Here is an 11,583-nt window from a genome sequence, read left to right as displayed (position 1 = left end):
TATAAGGAAGTCCGAAAACAAGATGCTACGGGACTCATTCACCACCGTCTAGCTTCGTGACAGATTGTCGTCACAAGTGCTGCGCCACATGCGCAGTCTCCTCCGCGGCCGCAAGCTAGCGGTGGAAATCGTGGCACGATAAACTTCCACCCTCCATGTCCCACGTCATCAGTGCTTTCTTTGATGACCATAGCCTGGAGCAGTTGGCTCAAATGGCGAAAAATCCACGGGATCTACCCCAGTCACTCAGTTTTCTCCGTCTCACACTGTACAGCCACCAAATCTACGGATTCCAATCCAACACTTTCTGCCATCTCACAACTACAAACTAGATTTGATAGCTTGGTCGATTGCCCCCAACTACCGGAGATCAACAAGCATCGACCACGTTCACGATCTAGAGCGTTATCTCGTGCCCGTCCCTCTTGGTGCTGGTATCACCAATCTTATGGCCCAAAAGCACGCAAGTGTCAACCACTTCGTTCCTTCAAGCCGCGTTGCAACACCCCTTCAAACACCCCGGCCAGTCAGTAACGGCGACGACTGCCTGTGGCCCTCCTCGCACTAGTCGCTTGTTCCACATCACCGATTGTTCAAGTGGTCTACGTTTCCTCGTAGGTACGGGAGCTGAAGTTAGTGTGCTACCACATAAGAATCCACTTCCTGATTCTGCTTATTTCTCCTTACAAGCCGCTAACGGCACCCGCATCGCTACACACGGCGAACGTTCCCTCAACCTTGACCTCGGATTGCGACGTGCGTTCAAGTGGATCTTCCTTTTGGCCGACGTTTAAACACACATCATCGGTGCAGATTTCCTAACCCATTACAGTCTATCTGTCGACGTGCGACACAAACGTCTCTTAGACACCCTTACTTCCCTCTCAGTCACAGTCTCCAGAGTCTTGCGTTGTCTGTTGCGACAGGCCTTCTCGGATGGAGGCTTTCGAGAGCTTCAGCTCGGCAAGGGTGTAGTTCTGAGCTACTCAGGAATTGGGGAGGCCGCATTTCGCTTATACGGAGCCTTTTCAGCAGCATCCGCGGAAAATGGCCGATGCTTGGGAGTATGCACCCGAAATTCTATTAAACCATAGTTCGAACGAAGGAAACTTTAACAAGTTTTTGGCATTCGATGGTGTTTATTCGAACACCCAAAATGTTCCCATGTGGGTGCAGTTCTTCCGAAAGTTGTTTAAACGTACTCAAGGTGCACCACGGGCGCTAGATCCATATTTCAAATGGCTGCCACAGCACAGCCGGCGCGCCTTCGATGCATAATGCATTTTTCTGCAAAACCCGTGTGTGAAGTAAAAACTTTAACGTCAAAATGTTGCACTTCTTCCCATATGTTCTAGGTCCGAAAATCATCCTCATGTGCCATCACAATTTTGAGGTTGGTTTAAAGTGAACTCGTTTCAAAATACGTGGCGCATTTTCGGCTTTAAACTTGGTGCGCTATGACTTCGGAGGTGGATTCACAAGCGTTTGTTGAGAAATCTGTGCCTGCATCGTTTTCATCCTTCATGGCATTTGGGGAGGTCTTAAATCAATACATGCAGTGTAACTTTCTGGTATATGTGCGTTCATCTAGTAATCGAAGCACCGACGCTGTTTTACGTTACGAATGGGTGTACTACAAATGCAGTAGTGAACTTTCAAGACTAACGGAAATCCAATAATCCGAAGAAGCTAGTAAGCCTGGCGTATTTACCAATAAAAAAGTACGCGAAGCACCAGCTCTCTAGTGGGTTTTGTCTACGGAGGCAAAGGAACCAACTGGCAGTCACCTCTTATTTTCTCGAACACAACCACAGGTTGTCAAAGTTTCTGTACGACCGGCTTCCAGTTAATCGACGGCTAACCGAAGACGAGTTGGGCACCTGCAAGACCCTTCTCAAATATGGTGCGCCCCCATGTGAAGGTGCGGCAATTGTGGCGGATGAATTCGGCAAGATACTTACCAGCAAGGATATACATAAATAGAACCAGAAGTGTCGAACGGCTTAGTTGAGTAGTTGCCGCATAATAGGGGTTTAAAATGGCAGATGATATGCCTTCGGTTTTCGCAAAACTTCGAGAGACCGGACGGCTGCTGGTGTGCCAGTCAGATGAAGGTCAGTATAGCCACGTATGCTGCTCCAGTTGCTGCGTATAATGCTGCTACGACGCATTTCAGATGTAGTGAATGTAGAAATAATAATAATGATCTTTATTCCCAACTTGTGTGTGGCATACCATCTGGCATGATCACATGTTTACAGTAAGGATGAAGCATCACCGGGGATTGTGTGGGTGCGGATTGCACAAAAAGAGGACAATGTCAAAAAAGTAGAGAATATCCGATTAAATAATAATAAAATGTTTCATCTCCAAATTGTTGTGCAAAATGGGCATGAGATCCGACTAGTGCAAATCCAGCTAGCTGGCATGAACTAAACTGGAAACCATTGCTGGCCAAGGGTGATCTTGGGCGGATAGGTAAATGGCCGGAGTCACAACGATCAAAAGTGGAGATTAGGATGGGATAATTTAACTTGGGGGCACATGGCGAGTTTTGTTTCAAAAATGTGGTTTAATCTGAAAGTAAACAGACTCACTGGTTGCACTGTTATAGGGAAGTCAGTTGCAGTGGATAGGTTGGATGGGGCAAGGTGCTAATACTCAGGGCGACTCGTACACCGTATACGGATTTGAACTCTTGGAAGAGGCAAGCCGAAATTGCCACAGAAAAACTAGGCTGGTCAAATTTGAGCGAAAATTCATCGGGTACGAAAAAGCTCGTCCAAGAGACGGGACCCTATGAAAAATTTGCTCGTAGTTGTGACTACAGGCTTGAGTATGAGGGGTGTTGCGGTCGAGATTATGGTTAAAATAGCTGCGGGAACGCCATGTCACTGGATATGAGAGTGCCGTGTTACCATTGCACTGACATGCTTCGGTTTATGGACAGTCCCGTAACGGTCGTCAAGGGTGTCGCGATCGGAGAAGGGATACGTAGTTCCGTGGCAGCTGGTTCTGGGTGAGACGGGGATTGACAAAGAGAGTCACGTGGATCCGGGCTCATGGATAATTTTCTTTTCGTCGGAGGACCGTGTGAGTATAGACCGGGCAACTGCAGGCGACGTGTGAAGCTTGGGAAAAGTGCAACGAGAAAGAAATAGAATGAAACAGTAGTGGGTGGTGAGTGTCAGGAGGCATAAGGTACAACGATGTCAATAGAAAAAGATCTGAAAGGAGACGACAGCAAGCTAAATGGACCCAAGAAAGGTGAATACGCTTGCTGATCCTGAAGCCAAGTACTTGATGAGTCTGAGTAGGTGACTAGTTATAGGAAGAGAACTTTTTCGTCGACGTAGCTAACAGGAGGCTTGCTGCTGGACTAGTTGAGAACGGGCGGTAGTTTTGGCTCACCAAGACATCATGACATAGGGTTCTCGTTGTGCGGAAAGGGGGGTTAATGTTTGAAGTGACAATAGACAAGTAAAAAGCGGACAAGCAACAGCTTCCCAGATAACCGATAAGAATCGTAGCTTAACTGGGGTCTACTACGTCAAAATAACAGGATAGTAAGAGTAAGGATCACCAATCACCGAGTCACTGCTAGCAACTCCAGAAAACGAATGGCGCATGGCAAAAACAGCCATTAAGTGCTAGTTGTGACTGCTTTTATTCGTGAGATGATAGGTCATTTTTATTTTGTGCATTATATCGCTCTAGATGAAAGGGAAGAACGTTTGTGCTATTTTTGGATGATTAAATGAACTTTGGGTGGTGTGGCTCAACTGAGGCGAAAGTGACAACTCCTTGCACGCCGAAGTTAGCCATGAGCATCACACAGTACCCTCAAGCTACCCCATGCATAGATGTTTTTTTAAATTTTTTTAGAACGAACGGTTGGACAGCTGTCTTTCGCTTGTTTTTCTTGACGTTATGAAGCAAGTGACCACCTGGAAAAGGCCAATCCAGGTGCACAAAAACAGTAACTGGTCTATTTTTCGGTTATCCTGATTTAGGGGCCAGGCTCACATAGTCGCCGGAGTGAATTTTGGGGTAAGTATCTCTACCAATTTGTCGGCCGCCCGCCCTACGGTGATATTTCGGTAACGTTGCACGTTGACGATAGCCGGAGCCTCACACGCTTCCGTCAAGCTGCTTCTTTCGTGAATGTTTTTTTGATATTTTTCAATTTTTTCTTCAGAACATATGGGAGTGCAGCTGTCGTCCGCTCGTATTTTCTGGTGTTGTGGGATTAGTGACAACAGGAACAAGGCCAATCCAGCTACAGACAAACATCAACAGTGCTCTTTTTTAGTTTTCCTGAATTAAACGCCAGGCTCAGAACCAACGGCGATGGGCGATACACCCTTGCTACTGGAGGGGTGGCGAGTATACGAACGCACCATGGTGCAATGTAGCAGGGCGACCCTCCCTGCAATGCGTACCCATCCACCACGCGAGGTTTTCATCCCCCGTGCATGCTAACAGATCTGCAAGGTGGAAAGCCATCCAAGCAGTCATAAGTGCGGTTTGTCCATTAATAAATAACTCCAGCTTCCGGATATTTTATCCGGTTGAAGGGAAGGCCGGGCCAGTAAAACGGCTCAGACATTTTAAACAAGCAACCAGCCACGGGAAGAGGCAAGTCGCGGAAGCAAATGAAACATCAACTACCTTTTGGGCAACGGGAGTGGAATGTGGATGTTCAGATCCTTGTACTATGGCTAAACGAAGAAGAATCATTGGTGTGAACCACTCTGTCAAGTAGAGGCGCACAAGTGTTATGGGTATGTGTGAATGATTGGGTTGTGGGGCTAAACAAATAATTCATTCATAGCGCATCTTCAGACCCACCATTTGACATGTGTGCGCTGCGCGTGTTCAGGGGATGCGGAATGGTTCAGAACAACGAGAAACTTAGGCTTCAGTTTGGCTGAGGTTATATAACTCCAGCCAAAGCAAAGCACCGGACATTAAAAAGAGATGACAGAGTTACTCAGGGATGGGACCAGGCTTAAAGAAGGAGGAACTAGGGTACAAAGGACTACTTCCAACATACTATGTTTTGGACGGACTCTTTGATTGTTCTCTACTGCGTACACAACGTATCTTCCAGATAATGTAACTTTGTTGCGAATCACCCAGTGGTTATCCGTGATATGTCGTCACCTACTTAATGGAGACACGTGACATCGGAAAATAATCCAGCTGACATTGCCTCTCGAGGGACATATAACCTCGGTCCGCTGCGTTGATGGCTAACGAGACCCAGATTTTCATTCCTACTAGAGAGTAACTGGCCCCCACATCCTCAATTGACGCAGCCCGATGGTTCCAGCTGAAGAGCCTTGTAGTACAGGCTAACCGATTGGAGGGAAATAACGTCGTGTCCAAGAGTGTCTCGGTTCCCCTGTTGGATGAAGGTTTAGAAGGAGATGGCTTGGTTACTGCGTTACAGGCAATATCAATTGATGAACGCCGGCAGGGCGTGTAAAGAGACTTTACTTTCCGGTGTTATTAGAGTATCCGGACTCCGCCAAGCACGTAATTGTTTGATAAAGATCGTGCAATCTAGTCACTCCGCGCAAGAGCTGCATCACATTAACGCCTCTGCGCTGGATTTAAAGCGTCCCAGCAATCCAGCTCGAAACGCAGTTTGCGAAAATTGTCACCTCTTTTGATCGATGGCATTTTGTGCGTGAGGGCCAGACTTGGTCGCTCAAGCTACAGCCAGCCAGTATAACATCCAAATCTTCTTCCGAGCCAACATCCTGTTATTGTCTGGATCATACGTCACTTTCGTGAGGTGGAAGGGCGCTGTGAAGTGGCGCAGTTCTTGGTCTGTATCCGACAGCGATGTTGGATTATCAACGGGACCAGCGCCGTTAAAAGTGTGATTGGTGTGTTCTATTTGAGCAGGCGCAAGTCCGCGCAGCTCGGTACACAGATTATGGCTCCATTACCGGCAGGCAGAGTAGAAGCGGGTTGGTGCTCCATCGAGTGCGCGGGACTGGACTACTTTGAATCTTTTAAGACCAAACGCGGCCGGTAACAGGAGAAACGCTTTGACTCTATTTTTAGCTGTCTGAAGACTAGAGCAGTCCATTTGAAAACGGCAGGCAAACTGTCGAACGATTCATCTCTACGATGTTTAATAATAATAGTTTTTCCCAACGTGTGGGTGGCACACCGTCTGGCATGAACATGCACTTACAGTCAGACTGGGGCATGACTGGGGGGTTGGCGTGTAGCGTGGATTGCGCGAAACGCGAACAATGTCATAAACGGTAGGAAGTACTGGATTAAATAACAATAGTAGCCTTCTTTCGCAACTTGTTGTGAACAATGGGCATGAGGTCCGACCAGTTCAAACGCGGCCAGCTGCCATGAACTAAACTGAAAAACATTGCTGGCCGTGAGTGACCTTGGGCGGTCGGGAAAATGGCCGGAGTCACAACGATCAAAGTTGGAGATTAGGATGGGATAATACAAATTGGGGGCACGGCGAGTTTTGTTTCAAAAATATGGTTTAATCTGAAATTAAGCAGACTCACTGGTTGCACTGTGGTGGGGAAGTCAGGTGCAGGGGCTTGGTTGGATGGGGACACAGGGGTGGTTGAATTCGAACGAGTAGTCCAACAGGTTGAAATGAGTGTCATGGTGGTAGTTGGGGTCAATGAAACGAGTAGGCAAGAGGGCTCGGTTGGGAGGAAGAATGGATCAGTTGCGGGTGTGCTAGCAAACTGAGTATGGCAGTGCCGTGCCATCATTGGCCTGACATGCTTCAGTTTTTGAACAGCCCCGTGACGGACGTCACATTTGCGACGATTCGGCTGGGGTGTGCAGTTCATTGGGCAGCGGCATTCATTTCAGTCTGGTCGAGGAAACAAGCTGGAACTTAACGGATATGGGATTGTAGGTTTTCTTGGTCCGCTTCGTGATCCCGCAGTGGTAGATCATAGGCCAGGTGTAGTGGAGATCAGCTAACCCCGTGGCCCAAGACGGACACTTCCGGAGCTCAAAGCTTGGGAAGATGAGGGGATGGGTGGAGATTCGCAAAACATAGTGAGTTTGAGGTGATATGAAATAAGATAATATGCATTATTTTACACCGAAAGAAAAACGTGACGTCTGCTGCAACTAGGGTGATGACGGGTGATTATACGGATTTGGAAATATATAGATTTGTTCTTAGTAGGTTAGCGATCAGGGGTGTTTGCTAACATACGATATTATATTACAAGGGATCGGGTAAAAGCCGATATAAGTGCTCAGAAGTATTGGAATCAGATGTATAAGGGCTGGCAGGAGGAAATTTCTAAGATAACTGGTTACTCGGATGTTTATTACATCGGTTGGGTAATTCCAGGAAAGTGTGCACGAGAAATAGACGCCACTCCCGAAGCACTGCCATCAGCTCCAATCTGTAGGTGATGAATGACGATGAAGACTTTCGTGTCTACAACTGGGAGTAGTGGGTAGATGCATGCTCTGTTCGGATGACGGAATGGGCTTTGGTGCGGTGTAGCTTCTGCTCTGACGAAGGCAGATACAGCTATCCTCGTCGATGTAGACCATGGTCATTGCAGATTATCTTCGGGCTATCCCAAGCGAACTTTTAATTTTTTTCAGATGATAGGCAAGTTTTTCATCTGTGGTTTACGGTGTTGACAGACGCATCACTTAAGCGAGGTGAGTCCAACACCAGCAGCAACAAACAGAAGTCAGCAGTGCCTTTTTTGGATTTCCTGAATTTAAAGGCCAGACTCAGAACCACCGGCGATGGACGATTCACCGGTACTACTAGAGGGGTGAACGTGACAACCCCACCGATATCCACAGTGATGATGGTTGGAACTTCGTTAGTGCACTGAGGGAATTTCGGGATGATATAAAGCGGTGGAGTCAGAGCAGGTCAATGCGACGTGCCCTTTTATGTCTATGCAGGGAACAGTGCTTGACCGATGAAAACCTGAACATGCTCCTCATACAGACAGAACGGATTCTAACCAACCGACCTATAGTTCCGCCTTCACCAGGCAGCAACGAGTTGGAGCCGTTTGCTCCAAACAGTTTGTTGCTCATGCGGTGCTGTCTTGTGGTACCCGGTCGCGATGGTTTGGCCCCGCGATATCATACCGGTTGCCAACAGATCATTTATCTCGCTGGCGTCTTCTGTCGTCGTCGGATAAGGGAATGTCTGCCACGTTGCAGGTGTGCACTAAATGGCTCAGAGCGACTCAAGAATTGAAACGAGAAGACTTGGTTCTGGTATTTGGTGAGGACCTGCTTCGTGAAAAATGGCCTCTAGGGGTAGTAGATAGTTGTGAGGCGAGCCCAGATGGCTTAGTAAGAACCCTGAATGTTAGAACGGCGGGCGGCGTTCTTAAGAGAGATATTAGAAAAGTGTGTTTACTGGAGGGACGCGATTAGGCTTGTACTCTACCGAAGTCGGCACTTGTGGCAAGAGTGNCTAAAATGTCCGTGTATAATATATATGGTTCTGTATTATTGAAAATCATTTACAATTGCGGTTTGTTTAAGTGAGCGAATGCTCAAGGTCAATAAACACCACCGAATGGGAATACGTTACCTGATGTGAAAAAATCGCGAATTGTGGAAAATGTGGCCTCACTTGCAACAAAATAACTTTCAGTTAGTTTTCCACCGGAAAAATGTTTCTGAACATTTTAGAATCTAAATAGCCTTTGAAGATGCAAAATATGCCTAGATGCTTTCGCGCAAAGAACTTTTGGTCGATGATTCCTGTTGCCGGTTAAAATTCCGTTGTCCACGTTAATTATTTGCTAAAAGTCGCGCACGTTTGCTGGTAAAAAGCAGAGTTTTCCATTATGCCAGGAAGACCTCGAGGTTTGTCGATTAGGAACATGGAAAATACGTCGATCATTGCGGACGGCTGAGCGAACATAACTGACGCACACGACTGACATGCAGCTAAGGGTACATGATGCCTAAATAACTAGCCACATAGTACCTACGTCGATCATACCGGACAGCCTAACTGACCCAACCGATGCACACGACAAACATGCAGCTAGGGGAACACGATACGCACTCATCCATCTGTAACAGGGCAAAGGCCCGAAATGGACGTCTTGAAGTGTTGAGATATATTGGTCGTTTTGAAGATTACATATGTCATTCGGAGAGGCGCATTTTCTGCTTCGTGAGGAGTAGTCATTTGGACACTGAAGTCCTCAAATGAGAGGAAGACATAATTCAGGTTATCGAAATATCACCGTAGGGCGGGCGGCCGACAAATTGGTAGAGATACTTACCCCAAAATTCACTCCGGCGACTATGTTGTCGTAGATGCCCGCTCACACAATGCCATATTCAGCCGTTATTTCGCATGCCTGTCTACTGCACCTCTCAAGAAATACGAGACTTGCATGCGATGCATAGGGCCCCATTAACAGACAAGCTTTTCGGAGCCATTCTTTAGCACAGGTGTCGACAGTCTGGGTGCATCTGGGTGTTTGTGCCACAAACTGTAAGTTATTTTACGTAGCTTGACCTCACCTTGTTTGTTCCAACACTTTCATACGGCAGCCGCGGCGGTCGCGGACTTACGTGCCTCAAAACGAGAGAGCATGCACATGTCGTCATTCGACAGACCACGATTAGAACGTAGGCATCACCCTCCATGGTTTGCTGCCCTGCGCAATGGTACGACGCATGCATCTTGAACTCCCGCATGAGCCACTTGGCGTACCGGGACAATTTTTGAATTGCATGCTCCAACGTGTCGGAGTGGTGCATCCGGTCTTTAAGGCGGCCGTTCGCGTTCTCCAATCGGTTGTTGGTCACATCACCGAAATGAACCATTCCAGACTGTGCGTGAGATACAACCAGCGGGCCGTAAGATAGAAAACAAATCAAGGATCAGTGCTGCGCAGAATCTGCAGGTTTTGCCGCAGTCTGGGTGCTTGCAGTATGATGAAAAACCCTACTGTACAGCGTTTTTCAGGCTAGCCATGCGGTGAAATATGGCTGGCTATCCGCAGAATGTATATGACCGAAAATACATGGATATTAAATGTTACATGCATACTTTTTAATGGCTTTGCGGACATAAAAGTAGCAAAGTATAACGTCGCGGCCGAACACGACTCATGCTGCACGTATTTTCGCCGCCAAATTGTCTATTACAAAGGTCTTAACCAGATAAGTTTCACCGATCATTTCTTTGAATAAACCGAACGGTTTACAAATGGGAGCAAACTGCTCGCTCTCTACGATTGCATACATAACCGGACGCCACGTTCCCATGCCGTCCGTTATCAAGAAGGTTTACAGCTTATGTCTAGAAGCCGAATATTAAATGTTTTATAAAACTTACCCAAGGCGATTTGTTGCATGCGTTCCATCTACATTCACTACATCTGGAACGCGTCGGAACAATGCAATCTGCTGCCATCGGGAAAGGTATATGTGGCTATAGTTACCTTCCTCTGACTGGCACACAAGCACGCGTCCGGTCTCCCGAAGTTTTCTCGGGACACCCATTCGTGACGCAAAACAGCGTTGGAGCTTCGATCGCTGGATGAGCACACAAATACCATAAAGTTATCATTCATGTATTGATTTAAACCCTTTTCAAATGCCGCGAAGGATGAAAACGATACAACCGCAAATTTCTTAAGGAACGATTGTGAAGCCACGAAGTTCGAAGCCGAATGTACGCCAAAAATTTTCAAAAGAGACCGAGTAAAATAAATCGCAAAAAAGTGACGGCAGATGAGTGTGAATTTTTGACTGAGCACATATGGAAAAAGCGCAATGTTTTGACGGTCAAGTTTTTATTTCACCTGGGGGGGGGGTTTGAAGAAAAATGCATCATGCGTCGAAGGCGCGGCCTAATAGTATGGATCAGATTCTATTCAGTTTGGCACTGTCGGTAGTGACGATTCTCTGTTTTTTTACCTAGATGTACTCGCCCTGAAAGTGCGTACAATATCGAAAACTATCGCATCTAACGGACACGTTTTCGTAAGGCATGAGTTTTCGAGAGTCTTGACTTTTAAGCGCGTGGAGAAATCATTTTAAAATTGATGTCACCCACACCTCTAAATCGTAGCCTAGATAATTATTTTTGTTAGCGCCCGAGATGTGAAGGTTTTTGACTCCACCAAATTCAGAGGCCGAGTCACGCATGACTTTCCGTATTTAACTTTCACTTGAGGTGTGACAACCGGTAGCCACTGAACGTTCGATCCGGATGACTCTATTGCATCGTTGTGTCCCTTCATTAATCAGTGGACCACTGACCGAATGAAGCTACTGAATTTAGCAGCCCGTACATAATCACAGACTCGGTGATGAGACACGGACGGTAACGTGTCAAAACTGCATACATGAAATCAATGCCGTTAGGATTCGAGCCTGTAGTCTCAACTACGAGCAAATTTTTCATCTGGCCTCGTCTCTGGGATGAGCTCTTTCGTACCCGACAGATTTTCGCTCAAATATGGCTAGCCTGGTTTTTCCGCTACAATTTCGACTTGCCTCCTCCACAAGATCATATCTCTATACGGTGTTTGGGTCGCCTTGTGTATTAGCACC

The sequence above is a fragment of the Opisthorchis viverrini genome, assembly GCF_000715545.1.
Source record: "Opisthorchis viverrini unplaced genomic scaffold opera_v5_277, whole genome shotgun sequence".
NCBI classification, from domain to species: Eukaryota; Metazoa; Platyhelminthes; class Trematoda; order Opisthorchiida; family Opisthorchiidae; genus Opisthorchis; species Opisthorchis viverrini.
This window is presented reverse-complemented; position numbering follows the sequence as displayed.